At 37.0% G+C, this 13989-nt stretch overlaps 1 protein-coding gene across 5 annotated transcripts in view; it reads left to right on the plus strand.

Moving 5' to 3' along the window:
- SCFD2 (sec1 family domain containing 2) overlaps positions 1–13989 on the plus strand; it is a 510081-nt gene that overhangs the window by 269326 nt on the left and 226766 nt on the right. The gene's annotated exons all lie outside the window — the stretch shown is intronic.

Here is a 13989-nt window from a genome sequence, read left to right on the forward strand (position 1 = left end):
TCTTTTTAAAAAACCATCTCCTGGATTCATTGATTTTTTTGACGGGTTTTTCATGTACTATATCTCCTTCACTTCTGCTCTAATCTTAGTTATTTCTTGTCTTCTTTTAGCTTTTGAATTTGTTTGCTCTTGCTTCTTTAGTTCTTTTAATGGTGATGTTAGGATGTCGATTTTAGATCTTTCCCACTTTCTCCTGTGGGCATATAGTGTTATAAATTTCACTCTAAACACTGCTTTAGTTGTGTCCCATTGATTCTGGTACATTGTGTCTTTGTTCTCATTGGTTTCAAGTAACTTATTTATTTCTGCCTTAATTTCATAATTTACCCAGTAGTCACTCAGGAGCAGGTTGTTCAGCTTCCATATAGTTGTGTGGTTTTGAGTGAGTTTCTTAATCCTGAGTTCTAGTTTGATTGCACTGTGGTCTGAAAGACTGTTTGTTATGATTTCCATTCTTTTGCATTTGCTGAGGAATATTTTACTTCCAATTATGTGGTCAATTTTAGAATAAGTGCGACGCGGTGCTGTGAAGAATGTGTATTCTGTTGATTTGGGATGGAGAGTTCTGTAGATATCTATTAGGTCCACTTGGTCCAGAACTGAGTTCAAGACCTGAATATTCTAGTTAATTTTCTGTCTCATTCATCTATGTAATATTGACAGTGGGGTATTAAAGTCTCCCACTATTATTGTGTGGGCATCTAAGTCTCTTTGTAAGTCTCTAAGAACTTGTTTTATGAATCTGGGTGCTTCTGTATTGGGTGCATATATATTTAGGATAGTTAACTCTTCTTATTTCATTGATCCCTTTACCATTATGTAATGCCTTTCTTTTCTTTTTTGATCTTTGTTGGTTTAAAGTCTGTTTAATCAAGGGCTAGGGTTGCAAACCTTGCTTTTTTTTTTTGCTTTCCATTTGCTTAGTAAATATTCCTCCATCTCTTTATTTTGAGCCTATGAGTATCTTTGCACATGAGATGGATCTCCTGAATACAGCACACCGATGGGTCTTGACTCTTTATCCAATTTGCTAGTCTGTGTCTTTTAATTGGGGCATTTAGCCCATTTATGTTTTAAGGTTAATATTGTTATGTGGGAATTTAATCCTGTCATTATTGATGCTAGCTGGTTATTTTGCCCGTTACTTGATGCAATTTCTTCATAGTGTCAATGGTATTTACAATTTGGTATGTTTTTGCAGTGGATGGTACCAGTTTTTCCTTTCCATGTTTAGTGCTTACTTCAGGAGCTCTTGTAAGGCAGGCCTGGTGGTGACAAAATCTCTCAGCATTTGCTTGTCTGTAAAGGATTTTATTTCTCCTTTGCTTATAAAGCTTAGTTTGGCTGAATATGAAACTCTGGGTTGAAAATTCTTTTCTTTAAGAATGTTGAATATTGGCCCCCACTCTCTTCTGGCTTGTATTATGAAGAATGTTTTCCAACTTGGTTCCATTCTCTCCATCACTTTCAGGTACACCAATCAAATGTAGGTTTGCTCTTTGCACATAGTCCTGTATTCCTTGGAGGCTTTGTTTATTTCTTTTCATTCTCTTCTCTCTAATCTTGTCTTCACTGTTTATTTCATTAAGTTGATCTTCAATCTCTGATATCCTTTCTTCCACTTGATCAATTTGGCTATTGATACTTGTGTATGCTTCACGAAGTTCTCGTGCTGTGTTTTTCAGCTCTATCAGGTCATTTATGTTCATTCTAAACTAGTTATTCTAGTTAGCAATTCCTCTAACCTTTTTTCAAGGTTCTTAGGTTCCTTGCATTGGGTTAGAACATGCTCCTTTAGCTCAGAGGAGTTTCTTATTACTCACCTTCTGAAGCCAGCTTCTGTCAATTCGTCAAACTCATTCTCCGTCCATTTTTGTTCCCTTGCTGGCAAGCAGTTCTGACCCTTTAGAGGTGAAGAGGTGTCCTAGTTTTTGGAATTTTCAGCCTGTTTGTGCTGTTTTTTCCTCATCTTCATGGATTTATCTACCTTTGGTCTTTGATGTTGGTGACCTTCAGATGGGGTTTTTGTGTGGACATCCTTTTTGTTGATGTTGATGCTATTCCTTTCTGTTTGTTTGTTTTCCTTCTAACAGTCAGGCCCCTCTGCTGCAGGTCTGCTGGTGTTTGCTAGAGGTCCACTCCAGACCCTGTTTGACTAGGTGTCACCAGTGCAGGCTGCAGAACAGCAAATATTGCTGCCTGTTCCTTCCTCTAGAAGCTTCGTCCCAGAGGGGCACCAGCCAGATGCCAGCCAGAGCTCTCCTGTATGAGGTGTCTGTCGACCTCTGCTGAGAGGTATCTCCCAGTCAGGAGGCGGGAGGTGGGGGGTCCGGGACCCAATTAAGGAGGCAGTTTGTCCCTTAGCAGAGCACGAGCGCTGGCTGGGACATCTGCTGCTCTCTTCAGAGACTGCCGGCAGGGACATTTAAGTCTGCTGAAGCTGCGTCCACAGCCGCTGCTTCCCCTAGGTGCACTGTCTATAAGCCCCTGACTGGGGCTGCTGCCTTTCTTTCAGACATGCCATGCCCAGAGAGGAAGAAATCTAGAGATGCAATCTGATTACAGTGGCTTTGCGGAGCTGTGGTGGGCGCCACCTTGTTTGAACTTCCCAGCAGCTTTGTTTACACTGTTAGGGGAAAACCACCTCTTCAAGCCTTAGAAATGGTGGACGCCCCTCCCCCCACCAAACTCGAGCATCCCAGGTTGACTTCAGACTGCTATGCTGGCAGCAAGAATTTCAAGTCAGTGGATCTTAGCTTGCTGGGCTCCATGGGCGTGGGATCCACTGAGCTAGACCACTTGGCTCACTAGCTTCAGCTCACTTTCCAGGGGAGTGAATGACTCTGTCTTGCTGACATTCCAGGTGCCACTGGGGTATGCAGCTAACTCAGTGTCTGCCCAAACAGCCACCCAGTTTTGTGCTTCAAACCCAGGGCACTGGTGGCATAGGCACCAGAGGGAATCTCCTGGTCTGCAGGTTGTGAAGAATGTGGGAAAAGCATAGTATCTGGACCGGAGTGCACCATGCCTCACGGCACAGTCCCTCACGCCTTCCTTTGGCTAGGAGAGGGAGTTCCCTGACCTCTTGCACTGCTGGGGTGAAGCGATGCCCCACTCTGCTTCAGCTTACCCTTTGTGAGCTGCACCCACTGTCTGACCAGTCCCAGTGACATGAGCCGGGTACCTCAGTTGGAAATGCAAAAATCACCTTCATTTTGCATTGATCTCACTGGGACCTGCAGATGGGAGCTGTTCCTATTCAGCTATCTTGCCAGCTACTCTCTAATTCTTTTTTTACTACAAAATCTCTTAATTAGGCTGTGCGATATGACCCCATGAGCCGTGGAGAATTGAACTGTGAGGAAATGTCAGATCATCTGTGGTTTGTGATGATATTCTGCAGCAATGATTAGCACATGCTGTTCAGCTGACATGGATTTTGTTTTTGGTTTAAATAAACTTTTTTGTTTTAGAATGGTTTTAAAAGTACAGAATAATTCAAAGCTAATACAGAGTTTCCATATACCCTGTATCCAGTTTTTCTTATTATTTACATCTTACGTTAGTATGGTACATTTACAAGTAACAATAAAGTATTATTAACTAAAGTGTGGACTTTTTAAAGATTTCCTTAGTTTCTACCTAATATCCTTATATTGTTCCAGGATTCCATCCAGGATGCCATATTACATTCACTCATCATGGCTTCTCTTGGCTATGGCAGTTTCTTAGACTTTCCTTATTTTTGGTGACCGTGACAGTATTGAGGAACACTATTTAACATTTTGTATGCTCTTAGCTGGGATGAGTCTGATGTTTTTCTCATTATTAGATTGGTGGTATAAATTTTGGGGAGGAAGACTGCAGAGGTAAAGTGTCATTTTCATTAGATCGTATCAAGAGTATATACCATTGACATGATGTTGACCTTTATCACCTGGTTAAAGAAGCATTTTTCAGGTTTCTCTACTGTACAATTACTCTTCCCCGCTACGCCCGCTTCCATACTGAACTCTTCAGGAAGTAGCCCACACTTAATAAATAAGGAGTTATGCTTCACCTCCTTGAAGGTAATATACATACCTAACATATATAAAACCTCGGCAGAATTATTAGGAATTCTTCTGCACAAGATATTTTTCTCTTCTCCCTTTATTTACTTAATCAATTATTTATTTATATCAGTATGGACTGACACATATTTATTTTGTATTTTGGCTTATAATCCAATATGTCTTTTTTTTTTTTTTTTGCTCATATTGTTCTAGCTTTGGCCATTGTGAGCTCTTTCAGTGGCATCTGTGTTGTCAACCCTTATGGGATTTTTTTTTTTTTTCTTTTCTCCCATCCCCTACGCTGTGCCTTTTTGTTTGTTTGGTTTTGGTTTTTTTACTTCCTTACTTTGTGGAACTACAAGACCCAGACTCATCTTGTATATTTCCTACTTTAGTCCTAGAATCAGCTATTTCTTCAGGGAACCCTGCTTCCTTTCACTGGAGGATATTGAAAATCAAGATCTGGTACTAGATATGCTCATTGCTACTGGAATGTCATTGTCCTTCTACATCCTCTTAGTTGACAGAGCAAGAAAACATATATATTTATATATTATATATATATAAACCATGAAAATATAGATATCTATAAATATTTTTATGAAACATTCTATATCCAGATTAAGCTAAACATTTGTTTATACTAATGTCTCCAACTCTAATCCATTACCAGGTGGAGCATTCTGCATGAATAGATGGATTATAGCCTTATGTCCTTGTTTATCTGCACACTTCCACACCAACAGTGAAAAACTTGGCTCCCATAATTCTCCATCCATTTATTTGTTTAGATTCAGTTCATACTCCCAACCCCTACTCACCCATAATACTACATAAGTGAGCTTGTAGCCTTCTTGGGGTATTATATCCAGAGTGCTTTGCTAATCATCTCCCTTCAGTTATGTTAATTTTGATCACCCAGTCAAGACATTGACTTACAATATAGTTATTATGTTCTTCCTTGCAAGAAATAAGCAATGTATGGTCATTTTCTTTGAGACCATACAAATACCCTGCTCCTCATCAAACCTTTCCCCATTGATTCTTGCCTCAAACAATCTTACAGTGATGGTTGTAAAGGGTGATTTTCAATTCCATTACTCCCTGCACTCATCAGTTGACATTTTACTAGAAGGAAGAGCCTTTCCTTCTCCCCAGCTGTCTGCCTATGTATGTATGTATTTATTTATTATCAGTATAGACTCATGGATTCTTAATTCAATGAATTGTAATCAATTAATTTGGGTACCCTATCATTTTACATTTGTCAAGTAAGAGCTCCTTCAAGCCGGTTCCTATATTTTTGTTAGACATTGTGAAATTCCCCTACATAAGATCTACACCCTTTTGCCTTCCTGAAAATCATGTATAAAAATTGGCCTGTTTTCCTTCAGCCTCACCAACAGCTTTTGTCCTTTTTTGTCAAACTGATGGATGAGAAATTGTTTTCAATTTAATTTTAATATGAATTTTCCTTTTAAGTAAAATTGAACATATTATCATATTTTAATGTAATTTTATATCTTTTGCATTTTCTATTCATGTCTTTTGCCCATTTTCTAGAGTACTTTTGGTCTCCTTTCATCAACTTTTAAAAGTTCTTTATAAATTATGAATATTAGTTCTTTATATTATTTGCAAATATTTTCTTCTAATTTATTTGTCCTATCATTTTGCTTATGGTGTTTTTGCCATTCAATTTTTTTTAGTCAAATATGTCAATATTTAAAAATTGCATCTAGATTTTTAGTCATAGAAGGTCTTTTCTACACCCAGATTATAGAGGAATTATAGAGGAATTTATCCATCAAAAATTAATTGTATACTTTTACTTATTAAAAATCTGATCTATTTGAAGTTAGTGCTTATGGATGACATGAGGAATGGATCAAAATTTATCTTTTGGAAATGGCTTTCCAATTGTCCCAACAGCATTTATTAAAATGTTCTTTGCTGCCCCAGCATTTTGAGTTGCGTCTGTATCATATACTAGAATGATTTCCACCTATGGTCAGGTCTTTTGCTGGACTTGCTGTTCTGTTTCATTGATTTACATGTGTATTCATGTTCCAGGACCACACCATTTTACTTATGCAGATTTTGTGGTATGTTTTAATATCTGATGTGGCTGTCATCTCCTTACAACTCTTTCTTTTCATTGTTTTTCTTGATATTCTGGTTTGGCTATTGTTTCATGTGAAAATTCATGTGTAGTAAAGTTCATTTGTTTATTTCCCAGGGGAGAAAAAGCTTATTGGCTTTTTTTATTGGGATGTCACAAAATTTATAGATTGACTTAGTGAGTACAAACATCTTTTGATGATGTTGAGACATCCTAATCAAGAACCAGGAATGTCTTTCCATTTGTTCAAGTCTACATTTGTGTTTTGCAAGAGTGTTTTATTAAAGTTTTGCTCCTATAGTTTGAAACATTTGGAGTTTATTTCCAAGTATTATCTCTTTTTTCCATTGTTGTTGCAAATGAGGTTTTTCTCTACCATTATATCTTTTAACTTCACCCAGTGGTTTTTAAAGTTCTGATTAAAAGCACTACCTACTGCATTATTTTCCAGTTGAAACAACTATCTCAGTACAGCCAGACTGTGTGTTATGCCTCAAAGATATTTCTTCCATGAGTAATTTCCTCTATATCAGTAGATACATTTTAAACTTCACACATGTACTGTTAACTAGAATCTACTGGAACCCTTCACTATCTAGAATTTAAAAGATCAACTAAGATCAAATGAGAATATCATTCTGAAAACTCTGAGTTGCTCTTTGAATCAAAGAGAGTCAAAGAGTCAAAAAGAGGAATAAGACCAGAGAGAAGCCCCAATCTCCTTAGCAGTACATCAGCATTTGGAAGTACAGCTCTTTGACTAGGTTTGTTAACAGCATAGGAGTCCCCGTTGCAGATCCATAAAGCCACTGGTCCTGACTTTCTACAGGACAGTCCTCTTTAAAGTGCATGAAAGCTGGAGTGTGTTAAATATTTTACCATACAGAAAGTATTGGTAGTTTCTTCCCTGTCCATGCGAGCTGCAGTGCTTCATGTAATCTTTGTGTTTGACATTTTTCTGTCTCCATCGACGCATTTGAAGTTGTGCCAGAGGTGGATATCTGTCTTTTTTACACTTAATCTCTCAGCTGTGGATTTGCATGATTCATTTGAAAACATCGTTCGGGGGTAGTGGTGATTATTTATGCAAAAGTTCTGAGTATTTACATAGTCATGAGATTTTAATGAAAACTTGCAAACCATTTTTTACAATTTACTTGTAGCATTGGTTATATCTTATATTCACTACAAAAGAGATACTGAAAAATACTTAAAAAGAAAGCAAATTTTCAGGACACAGAATAATGCTGAAGTAAAGCCAGAAATTCAGTTTCTATAATCTTGAACACTTACTGGGTTTGGGCTGATTCCATAGGGAGCCTTATGTGTCTGTTCATTCTTTCCTCATCTAGATTTTATTCTCACAATATGCTTTGTTGGAATAGTTATAAAAGCAACTTTTTAATAATAAGAATTTGTAATATAGTCCTAATGACCTTTCAACACCTAATTTAATAAAGGTAATGTAATTTTGCTAGCTAGCATGAATAGGAAGTGGTTCTTATGGCTAATTAAATAATCACATTATGAAACCATTTCTATCCCTTCATTCACATATGCACACATGTATGTGTACACATTTATTTTTTGTTTGTATAATTTATTTAGCATTTCATAACTATGATGGTACTTCTGATTAATGTCCTCAGGACCATCACCAGGTGCCAGACACTATTATAAACAAGGTATTTATTCTTCTTAGAAGCCCTAGTAAGTAGTTGCTATTATTATCCTACATTGAAGAGATGGGGGAACTGAGGCAAGTTGCCCAAGTTCAACCAGGTAGTAAATATTGGCAATTTAATTCCTGATCTCTTAACTAACACATGAGTAACAATTAGCAGAAGTGAAGGCTAAGATTACTAACATGACAAGCAACAGAGTGCTATTATTATTATTGTTTCTTCATCAGTTTCCTGATGTCTGTTCTGATTTCCTTTTAGTTTGCTTATACCATTATTTATTGGTATTTATGAGAATTCTAAATCAGTTTTTCCTTCATATTTTCCGTGTCCACTGAACTGGAATGAGGTTCAATTCAGTGTCTTTTCCAGTATTTTATAAACTTTCACATACCTCTTACCCATAAATAATCTTTAAAAAATTAAGGACAAAAACCCTCTGCTATGGTTTGGATGTTTGACCCCTCCAAACCTCATGATGAAATTTGATCCCCAGTGTTGAAGGTGGTCCCTAATGGAAGGTGTTTGTTTGAGGCATGAGGGCAGATACCTCATGAATAAGACTAATGCCCTCCCTAAGTGGGTAAGGGCAGTAAGTACTTGCTCTAATACGTCCTTCTAGAGCTGCTTGTTAAAAACAGGCCGACACCTCTCCTCAGACTCTCTTGCTTCCTCTCTCACAATGTGATCTCTGCACACACTGGCTCCCCTTCACCTTCCACCATGAGTGGAAGCAGCATGAGGCCCTCACCAGAAGCCAAGCAGATGCTGGCGCCATGCATCTTGTACAACCTGCAGAACCATGAGCAAAATAAACCTCTTTTCTTGATAAATTTCCCAGCCTCAGATATTCCTTCATAACAACACAAGGTAGACTAAGATGCCCTGAAAAGATTACTACCAATTAGAAGATACTTAATAAGGAAATGGGCTGATAATTGTGCGTTTGGTGAGCACAAGTTAAAAGGAATGTAATGATAACTTACTCTTTTCTCTTTCAACTCTCTGCTTGTGAAATTTTGTGACCTCATGTGATAAAAGGAGATTGTAGAAGTAGTCTTATAGATGTCGTTAGTGATTTGGAAAACTGGTGAAGACTTGTAATTGTTTACTGTTTGTATATTTCTAATACGAATGGTGGTGGTAGAAGTGATAGAAACAATAGTACTGGTGCTTGTATTCATTCACTTAACAAATAGTTTTTGAATACTTACTGAGTGCCAGACACTGTTCTGAGTGTTTGACATATACCAGTGAACAAAGCAGACAATGATTCATTTCCCTTACAGAGCTTACAGTTTAGCTGGAGGAGACAGCCAATAAATAGTAAACATGATTGATAGATAGGTACATACAAAGCTAGATGAATGATAGAGTATGTTAGAAGACTAGGTCTATGGAAACAAGTAATATTACAGTAGTTTAAGGGAGTCGATGAGACTGAAAAAAAAAAATCATATAGTGGTTAAGTCAGTCAGATTGTGTGCATGCGTGCATGCACGTGTGTGTGTGTGTGTGTGTAAGTAACCATACAGTCGTTAAGGGAGTCAGATAGAGTGTGTGTATGTGTGTGCACACACATGTGCATGTAAGAAGTATTAAATAGAGATGTCAGGGAAGAGGCTCATTGATCTTAAAGTAGTGAGGAGATAACCAAGTGGCTATCTGGGGGAAGAGCTTTCCAGAGAGAGGGAAGAGTTAGAGCAGTCTCTAAAGGAGGAGTGAGTCTGGAATGTTTAAAGAACAAAATGAGCAAGAGAGGAAAATGTAGTGGTAGGTCCTGAAGAGTCTTAGGGTATTTTAAGCACTTAGGTTTTAACCCTGAATGAAATGTAGAGCCATTGGAGTGTGTTCAGCAGAGGAGTGAAATGATCTATCATACATTTTTAAAGGATCACACTGTCTATCCTATCAAGAAGATACTGAAGAAGGGAGCAAGACTGGGAGCATGGACGCCTGTTAGGAGGCTTTTAGAGTAATCTAAGTGAGAGGTGATGAAAGCTTGAACCAGGATGGTAGTGGTGAAGGAGGTAAAAAGAGATCAGAATATGTATGTATATATGTATGTGTGTATGTGTATATATATATACACTCATATATACACACACACATATGCATGTGTATATATATATACACATACACACATGCGTGTGTGTGTGTGTGTGTGTATATATGTAGCAGATTATGCCTAGGGATTCTCTGGAGGATTAGATGTGAGATATAAGGAAAAAAACGGTGTCAAAGATTACTTGACTTCAGCAGCTAGAGGGATTGGAGTTAAAGTCAGCTGGAATAGGGGAGGCTATGTGTGAGCCAGTTTTTAAGGGAAGAACATAAGTTCACTTTGGGGCATGCTGAATTTAACACATCTATTGAACATCCAAGGCAAAAATGCAAGAGCTATTGGAATGTAGACACTATTCAAAGCTATGAGACAATGATATCACTAAGGGATTGAGTATAGGTAGAGAATGAAACAAGATCGAGAACTGATGTTCCATAGAGGGGAAGAAGAAAGAACCCAGAAATGGAAATTGAGAAAGAGCAACCAATGAATTAGGAGGAAAACTAATAGAATATGTGTCTTTAAAGCCAAGTAAAAGTGTATCAATAATGCTAATAGGACAAGTTAAGATGACGACTGAGTTTTGACCACTGTATTTGTGACATAGAGTTTACTGGTGACAAATACAATAGCAGCTTCAGTGGAGTGAAGGGGCAAAAGCTTTGTTGGAGTGAGTGTAAGAGAATAAAAGAGGAATTTGAGACAGTGAATATGGACAACTCTTTGGAATACTTACGTTGTAAAGGAGACCCAGAAAATAGGGTGGTTGCTGAAGGGAGAAGTAGAGTCAGAGATTTTTTTTTTTTTAAGATAAAAGAAATAAAAGCAAATTTGTACGCTGATGAAAATGGTCCAACAGAGATTAAAGAAATTGATGACATTGGGAAAAAAGAGCAGAGTTGCCGATACTTTGTTATGGGCTGAATTGTGATCCTCCTGATGTCATATGTTGAAGTCCTAACCCCCAGTACCTCAAAATGGAACTGTATTTGGAGATAGGGTCATTAAGGAGGTTAATGATGGCTACATGAGGTCATTAGGTGGGCCATAATTCAATGAGATTGGTGTCTCATTACCATCCTTATGAGATAAGGGCACAGATATACACAGAGGAAAGATCATGGGGAGACACATGGCCACCTACAGGCCAAGGAGACAGAGACTTAGAAAAACACCCCTGTTGATACCTTGATCTCGGACTTCTAGACTCCAGAATTGTAAGGAAATAAATTTCTGTTGTTTAGGGCACCTATCTGTGATGTTTGTTATGGCATCTGTAGCGAACTAATATGAGCCACATAATTGAGTAGAGGAGAAAGGATGGAATGTGATGCACAGTGGAAAGATGAACTTTGATTAAGAGTTAGCCTACTCTACAACAATTCCATTCACCAGTTAAGAAACCGAGGCTCAAAAGGTTATGTGGCTTTTCTAATGTTATACCCCTACTAATGCTGGAAGTGGTCTTAAACCTACATCTTTGTAACTTTGAGTCTCATGTTTCTTTCCCCCTTCCTAACTAAGGTATATAAATAATCTATTTTTAAAATATTAAAGAAAATTTCAATGTTATTCATTTTTTAGTCACATAGTTCAAAATCCAAAAGTTTCAAAATTACATACAGTGAAATGTTTTCCCTCCATCCTGGCCCCAACCCATCCCTAGCCCCTTCACCCTGCTATTCTTCCTGGAGATGACTGATGCTACTGTTTCTTGAGTGCTCCTACAAAGATATACATATCCACACACACACAAATACATATTTTTTCCTATTACCTTTTAAAATACAAATCATAGCACTGGAATCTGCCTTGGTTTTGCATTTAATATAATCTTGGAGACTGTTTTATATCAGCATGTAAAGAACTTTCTATTAAATTTTTATGGTTGCATGGTATTCTATTGTAAGGGTGTTCTATAGTTTCTCTAACTCATCTCTCAGTGGCCATTGAAGTTGTTTAAAATCTATTGCTATTACACAGAAGCCTTCCAGATACATTATTTCGCACATGTGTGATTATATCTGTAGGATGTATTCATAGAAGTAGAATTCCTGAATCAAAAGTTATATATATATTGATAATTTTGACAGATATTGCCAAATTATTGCCAAATTGCTCTTAATGGAAATTGTACTGATTTGCTCTCACATCAATACTGTTTCTTCAGACTCCTGCCTTAACACATTTCATTCTTCTTTCAGCAGCCACGGTGATACTTTTTTAAAAATATAAGCCAAAACATGCCATCCTTTGAACAACTATTTGCTGAACACCTACTATTTGCAGTCACTGTTTTGGGCACTGGTATAAACCCTGTGCTGCAAACTTTTCAGTGACTTCCCTAGGTCAGTCAGCAAAAAAGTCAAAATCCATACAGTTGCCTAGAAGACCACTTATGATCAACTCTCCTCTTTTTCCCAATGTTTTAACAGTATCTCCTGCTCCTCTATTCTCCCTCATTAAGCCACACTGAGCCCTCTGAAATGCACTGTGCACACTCCAGCCACGGACCTTACTCTTCTGTCCTCTCTGCTTCAAATATCCACTTGGCTCACTCTTGTACCTCCTTCAGAGCAGCCTTTCTCACCAACCTATGTAAAATAGCAATAATCTCCTTCCCCAATTGGGCCCTCTGTTTTATTTTTTTAGACTGTTTTATTTTTTTGATAACGCTTATTACCATCTGACATACTGTATTTTTATCATCCCTACCTACCTCATGGAAACCATTAATCTGTTTTCTGTCTTAATAATTTTGCCATTTCAAGATTGTTATATAAATGGAATCATACATTAAGTGACCTTTTGAGGTTGACATTTTTCCCCTTAAATACCCTTGAGATCTATCAAGGTTGTTTCATGTATCCATAGTTCTTTTTATATCATATATCAATCAGTTCCTTTATATTGTTGAGTAGTATTCCATGGTATATATATACCACAGTTTGTTTAATCATTTGTCTATTATTGAACATGTAGGTTGTTTCCAGTTTGGGGGCTTTAAAAATAAAGCTACTATGAATATTCATGTACAAGTTTTTATGGAGTTGTAAATTTTTACTTCTCTGAGTTAAATGCATGAGAGTGTAATTGCTGGTTTGTATGGTAAGTGTGTGTTTATTTTTTAAAGAAATTGCTAAACTGTTTTTCAGAGTGGCTATACCATTTTACGTTTCAACTAACAATTTTGAGGTTATTTCCTCTTTTAGACCTTAAAATATTTTTCCTATGAGATGTTAAAAAATATGACCTGTTATGTGTCATATGACATGTTTTATCAGGCAAATTATAATGTAAATCTATCAAAAGCTTAGACTGTGTCATTTTGTCCTGTTTATATGCTTCTAGCACAATGCTTGGCCTATTGTATTCTAAAAATATTTATTGAATGAAATGAAGCACAAATATGCACTGTAATTTGCACAATATGTCATATGACAACTTCTAATATAGCTTTGATTTAATGAGATTATTTTGCATGTATAACATCCTGTTGTAATTTTGACATCTTCTTTTCTGTCACATCTGCCTAAAAACTCACAGTGATACTGATATTGACTCTGAAAGATTTATGTTTCTTTAAGTGTTTAGTAATTGAATCTTTTAAGAGTTTTGATATTCCAGCAGTATACAAATTAATAAAATTATTTTTAAAGGACAAGCTATAAATTATTGTAAGTGGGAAGTGAGCATGATCTAGAGTGTCTAATAGTGAAGATGTAACATTGCTAAAATGAATGTAAAAGGACCAGAGTCCATAGCCCTATTTTTCGGAGTGCATCTCTTCTCCCAGCAATCTTCATGTCTGCCTGTGTTATATCACAGGTCACCTAAGCAGTTTCTATGAAAGTTGTATCTACAGGACTCTGGAGAGACTTTAGGTGTTCTGAATTGGAACAGTTGAAAGTTGAGCTAAATTGGCATTTTATGGAATAATAAGTCATAACTACTTATTTGGCAATAAGATTTATGTAGATATCCCTGGAGGGTCATATTAATATTTTATATGCTATTTTCTAGATTCTGAATTACTGGAAAATCTGATCAGAGACAATGTATACT

The sequence above is a fragment of the Macaca fascicularis genome, chromosome 5 (assembly GCF_037993035.2).
Source record: "Macaca fascicularis isolate 582-1 chromosome 5, T2T-MFA8v1.1".
NCBI classification, from domain to species: domain Eukaryota; kingdom Metazoa; phylum Chordata; class Mammalia; order Primates; family Cercopithecidae; genus Macaca; species Macaca fascicularis.